The sequence below is a fragment of the Ictalurus punctatus genome, chromosome 6 (genome assembly GCF_001660625.3).
Source record: "Ictalurus punctatus breed USDA103 chromosome 6, Coco_2.0, whole genome shotgun sequence".
Taxonomy (NCBI): Eukaryota; Metazoa; Chordata; class Actinopteri; order Siluriformes; family Ictaluridae; genus Ictalurus; species Ictalurus punctatus.
Window position 1 is genome coordinate 4,158,682 of NC_030421.2, and position 6,914 is coordinate 4,165,595.

The following is a 6,914-nucleotide window of genomic DNA, read 5'->3' on the forward strand; positions in this document are numbered from 1 at the left end:
CTGAGACAACAGTGGAGATGATTAACTGATCTGAAAAAACAAACATCAAGGTAGAAGGTTTCAGGATCCATATAAACTCCATGATTTCCTCTGGGAGAAGAGCGATGAGCTTTTAAGATAAAAACAGATACAGAGGAACAATATGTGTGTGTGTGGGTGGGTGTGTGTGGATGTGTGTGCGGGTGTGTGTGGGTGTGTGTGCGTGGATGTGTGTGTGCGTGTGAGTGGATGTGTGTGCGTGTGGGTGTGTGTGTGTGCATGTGTGTGTGTGTGTGTATGCGTGTGCGTGTGTGTGGGTGTGTGTGTGTGGATGTATGTGTGTGCGCGTGTGTGGGTGTGTGTGTGTGTGGGGAGGGGGTGTGTGTTTCCACTCTAAGTTACAAGTTTAGCTCATTTGCTTAACTGAAATTCGCTCTGCACTTTAGTGCGTTTATTCCTTTTTGTCCTCAAACAGGAAGTGACAAATGAGGTCTTTTATCAGAATTGAGTCGTTTTGTAATACAGCTTCCACAAACAGAAAACAGAAACTAATTCGCTTAAAAGCCTGAGGAATCCGACAGGAAAACACAATCCCATCAATTTCCCATCCACTTCAGCTCCAATCAAAACAACTTAACAAAGCTTTTACGGATATAAACCTGCTCGAGCCAGTCTTGGAACAGTAAAAGTGTCATAACTAATTAGCATAAAATAAAAGAAAAAATCTGTTTGAATACTGATTTCAATATATGTTCCGTGTGTGTTGAATTTTTTTTTTAAACAAATAAAATTCGTCACTTTGACACTTTGCTGCTGTCTGTCTTAAAGCAGGAGGTGAAACATTTCAAATGTGAAACAAAGTCTCGTACATAAAAATAGTTCATTTAATCTTTATATATCAATCACAATGTTTATTGTTGATTATACTAAACACAACCTAGCGTTACAGTTAAAAGGCCAACACACAAACTAGCGTCACGGTTAAAAGGCCAACACACAAACTAGCGTTAAAGTTAAAAGCCCAACACACAAACTAGCGTCACGGTTAAAAAGCCAACACACAAACTAGCGTCACGGTTAAAAGCCCAACACACAAACTAGTGTCACAGTTAAAAGCCAACACACAAACTAGTGTTACAGTTAAAAGCCCAACACACAAACTAGTGTCACAGTTAAAAGCCAACACACAAACTAGTATCACAGTTAAAAGCCCAACACACAAACTAGCGTCACAGTTAAAAGCCCAACACACAAACTAGCATCACAGTTCAAAGCCCAACACACAAACTAGCGTCACAGTTAAAAGCCCAACACACAAACTAGCGTCATAGTTAAAAGCCCAACACACAAACTAGCCTTACAGTTAAAAGCCCAACACACAAACTAGCCTTACAGTTAAAAGCCCAACACACAAACTAGCGTCACAGTTAAAAGCCCAACACACAAACTAGCGTCACAGTTAAAAGCCCAACACACAAACTAGTATCACGGTTAAAAGCCCAACACACAAACTAGCGTCACGGTTAAAAGCCCAACACACAAACTAGCGTCACGGTTAAAAGGCCAACACACAAACTAGCGTCACGGTTAAAAGGCCAACACACAAACTAGCGTCACGGTTAAAAGGCCAACACACAAACTAGCGTCACGGTTAAAAGCCCAACACACAAACTAGCGTCACAGTTAAAAGCCCAACACACAAACTAGCGTCACAGTTAAAAGCCCAACACACAAACTAGCGTCACAGTTAAAAGCCCAACACACAAACTAGCGTCACAGTTAAAAGCCCAACACACAAACTAGCGTCACAGTTAAAAGCCCAACACACAAACTTGCGTCACAGTTAAAAGCCCAACACACAAACTTGCGTCACAGTTAAAAGCCCAACACACAAACTAGCGTCACAGTTAAAAGGCCAACACACAAACTAGCGTCACAGTTAAAAGCCCAACACACAAACTAGCGTCACAGTTAAAAGGCCAACACACAAACTAGTATCACAGTTAAAAGCCCAACACACAAACTAGCGTCACAGTTAAAAGCCCAACACACAAACTAGCGTCACAGTTAAAAGCCCAACACACAAACTAGCGTCACAGTTAAAAGCCCAACACACAAACTTGCGTCACAGTTAAAAGCCCAACACACAAACTTGCGTCACAGTTAAAAGCCCAACACACAAACTAGCGTCACAGTTAAAAGCCCAACACACAAACTAGCGTCACAGTTAAAAGCCCAACACACAAACTAGCGTCACAGTTAAAAGCCCAACACACAAACTAGCGTCACAGTTAAAAGCCCAACACACAAACTAGCGTCACAGTTAAAAGCCCAACACACAAACTAGCGTCACAGTTAAAAGGCCAACACACAAACTAGCGTCACAGTTAAAAGCCCAACACACAAACTAGTATCACAGTTAAAAGCCCAACACACAAACTAGCGTCACAGTTAAAAGCCCAACACACAAACTAGCGTCACAGTTAAAAGCCCAACACACAAACTAGCCTTACAGTTAAAAGCCCAACACACAAACTAGTGTTACAGTTAAAAGCCAACACACAAACTAGTGTTACAGTTAAAAGCCCAACACACAAACTAGCGTCACAGTTAAAAGCCCAACACACAAACTAGCGTCACAGTTAAAAGCCCAACACACAAACTAGCGTCACAGTTAAAAGCCCAACACACAAACTAGCGTCACGGTTAAAAGCCCAACACACAAACTAGCCTCACGGTTAAAAGCCCAACACACAAACTAGCGTCACAGTTAAAAGCCCAACACACAAACTTGAGTCACAGTTAAAAGCCCAACACACAAACTAGCGTCACAGTTAAAAGCCCAACACACAAACTAGCGTCACAGTTAAAAGCCCAACACACAAACTAGCGTCACAGTTAAAAGCCCAACACACAAACTAGCCTTACAGTTAAAAGCCCAACACACAAACTAGCCTTACAGTTAAAAGCCCAACACACAAACTAGCGTCACAGTTAAAAGCCCAACACACAAACTAGCGTCACAGTTAAAAGGCCAACACACAAACTAGCGTCACAGTTAAAAGCCCAACACACAAACTAGCGTCACAGTTAAAAGGCCAACACACAAACTAGCGTCACAGTTAAAAGCCCAACACACAAACTAGCGTCACAGTTAAAAGGCCAACACACAAACTAGTATCACAGTTAAAAGGCCAACACACAAACTAGCGTCACAGTTAAAAGCCCAACACACAAACTAGCGTCACAGTTAAAAGCCCAACACACAAACTAGCGTCACAGTTAAAAGCCCAACACACAAACTTGCGTCACAGTTAAAAGCCCAACACACAAACTTGCGTCACAGTTAAAAGCCCAACACACAAACTAGCGTCACAGTTAAAAGCCCAACACACAAACTAGCGTCACAGTTAAAAGCCCAACACACAAACTAGCGTCACAGTTAAAAGCCCAACACACAAACTAGCGTCACAGTTAAAAGCCCAACACACAAACTAGCGTCACAGTTAAAAGGCCAACACACAAACTAGCGTCACAGTTAAAAGGCCAACACACAAACTAGCGTCACAGTTAAAAGGCCAACACACAAACTAGCGTCACAGTTAAAAGCCCAACACACAAACTAGCGTCACAGTTAAAAGCCCAACACACAAACTAGTATCACAGTTAAAAGCCCAACACACAAACTAGCGTCACAATTAAAAGCCCAACACACAAACTAGCGTCACAGTTAAAAGCCCAACACACAAACTAGCCTTACAGTTAAAAGCCCAACACACAAACTAGTGTTACAGTTAAAAGCCAACACACAAACTAGCGTTACAGTTAAAAGCCCAACACACAAACTAGCGTCACAGTTAAAAGCCCAACACACAAACTAGCGTCACAGTTAAAAGCCCAACACACAAACTAGCGTCACAGTTAAAAGCCCAACACACAAACTAGCGTCACAGTTAAAAGCCCAACACACAAACTAGCGTCACGGTTAAAAGCCCAACACACAAACTAGCCTCACGGTTAAAAGCCCAACACACAAACTAGCGTCACGGTTAAAAGCCCAACACACAAACTAGCGTCACAGTTAAAAGCCCAACACACAAACTAGCGTCACAGTTAAAAGCCCAACACACAAACTAGCCTTACAGTTAAAAGCCCAACACACAAACTAGCCTTACAGTTAAAAGCCCAACACACAAACTAGCGTCACAGTTAAAAGCCCAACACACAAACTAGCGTCACAGTTAAAAGGCCAACACACAAACTAGCGTCACAGTTAAAAGCCCAACACACAAACTAGCGTCACAGTTAAAAGGCCAACACACAAACTAGCGTCACAGTTAAAAGCCCAACACACAAACTAGCGTCACAGTTAAAAGGCCAACACACAAACTAGCATCACAGTTAAAAGCCCAACACACAAACTAGCGTCACAGTTAAAAGCCCAACACACAAACTAGCGTCACAGTTAAAAGCCCAACACACAAACTAGCGTCACAGTTAAAAGCCCAACACACAAACTTGCGTCACAGTTAAAAGCCCAACACACAAACTTGCGTCACAGTTAAAAGCCCAACACACAAACTAGCGTCACAGTTAAAAGCCCAACACACAAACTAGCGTCACAGTTAAAAGCCCAACACACAAACTAGCGTCACAGTTAAAAGCCCAACACACAAACTAGCGTCACAGTTAAAAGCCCAACACACAAACTAGCGTCACAGTTAAAAGCCCAACACACAAACTAGCGTCACAGTTAAAAGCCCAACACACAAACTAGCGTCACAGTTAAAAGCCCAACACACAAACTAGCGTCACAGTTAAAAGGCCAACACACAAACTAGTGTCACAGTTAAAAGCCCAACACACAAACTAGCGTCACAGTTAAAAGCCCAACACACAAACTAGTATCACAGTTAAAAGCCCAACACACAAACTAGCGTCACAATTAAAAGCCCAACACACAAACTAGCCTTACAGTTAAAAGCCCAACACACAAACTAGTGTTACAGTTAAAAGCCAACACACAAACTAGTGTTACAGTTAAAAGCCCAACACACAAACTAGCGTCACAGTTAAAAGCCCAACACACAAACTAGCGTCACAGTTAAAAGCCCAACACACAAACTAGCGTCACGGTTAAAAGCCCAACACACAAACTAGCGTCACGGTTAAAAGCCCAACACACAAACTAGCCTCACGGTTAAAAGCCCAACACACAAACTAGCGTCACAGTTAAAAGCCCAACACACAAACTTGAGTCACAGTTAAAAGCCCAACACACAAACTAGCGTCACAGTTAAAAGCCCAACACACAAACTAGCGTCACAGTTAAAAGCCCAACACACAAACTAGCGTCACAGTTAAAAGCCCAACACACAAACTAGCCTTACAGTTAAAAGCCCAACACACAAACTAGCCTTACAGTTAAAAGCCCAACACACAAACTAGCGTCACAGTTAAAAGCCCAACACACAAACTAGCGTCACAGTTAAAAGGCCAACACACAAACTAGCGTCACAGTTAAAAGCCCAACACACAAACTAGCGTCACAGTTAAAAGGCCAACACACAAACTAGCGTCACAGTTAAAAGCCCAACACACAAACTTGAGTTACAGTTAAAAGCCCAACACACAAACTAGCGTCACAGTTAAAAGCCCAACACACAAACTAGCCTTACAGTTAAAAGCCCAACACACAAACTAGCGTCACAGTTAAAAGCCCAACACACAAACTAGCCTTACAGTTAAAAGCCCAACACACAAACTAGCGTCACAGTTAAAAGCCCAACACACAAACTAGCGTCACAGTTAAAAGCCCAACACACAAACTAGCCTTACAGTTAAAAGCCCAACACACAAACTAGCGTCACAGTTAAAAGCCCAACACACAAACTTGCGTCACAGTTAAAAGCCCAACACACAAACTTGCGTCACAGTTAAAAGCTCAACACACAAACTAGCCTTACAGTTAAACAGTCTAATCAAAAACTAGTGTGATATTAAAGCATCATAATAAATCAGCTAACCCAAAATTACCCCAAAATATCAATATTGTAAAAAAAAAAAAAACTTAAACAGGATAAAACATACAAACTAGCTTGACTGTAAACAGGTAAACAATCACTGAACTAGTGAGTATTTCTTGTGCAGCCAGAATAATGTGATTATTTAATTTATTTTTATGTTCTAAAAGTCAAGTTTAATTTCCAGTTACTCCATTACCATAGGAATCATCTCAGTAAAATCCGAGCTAATGTATCCATGATGATGTACGGTGTGTGTGTGTGTGTGTGTGTGTGTGTGTGTGTGTGTGTGATTTTTACTAACACACACAGCAGGGAGGAAATCCACCTTATCAGAGGAAATGAAGTGCGGAGCTGCTCTCCGTCTCTCAGCTGAACTCTGAGATCTGAGATAAAGCTCCAGCAGAAGATTTCCTCAGAGGTGATGACGTAGCGAGTTTCACATCACTTCACCACTACGTGTCCATCTGTCCACTCGAAACAGGACGGCTTTAGTTTATTTCTTCACCGAGTCTCAGATATGAAGTGTACTGAGTGTAAAACAGCCCCAGTGATTCAGTTATAACTGCTTCAGCAAACAGAAGACAAGAGAGAAGAACGACTTTATCTTTATTTTCATTGTTTTGTCCTGAACCGTACGTTCACACTAGCAAGTGTCACTCGTAGCCTGTCCAGCATTCAGTTTTACTTCCGATGTGAAACGATAGTAGCTGCAAATATAATTAAACGCGTTTTTCGTACATTTTTGTGGGAACTAATTGTAGGTAGGAGCTAAAGTCATGAGCAATTGAAGAAACGTCACACCACCCGGGCCGCGGGATATCGGTCCGAGGAATAGTTCGAGTCGATCGTTTGGGTTTGTCGCGTCTTTACAGCGTCATACCTAATTTGCATACAATTAAGAAAATTCTC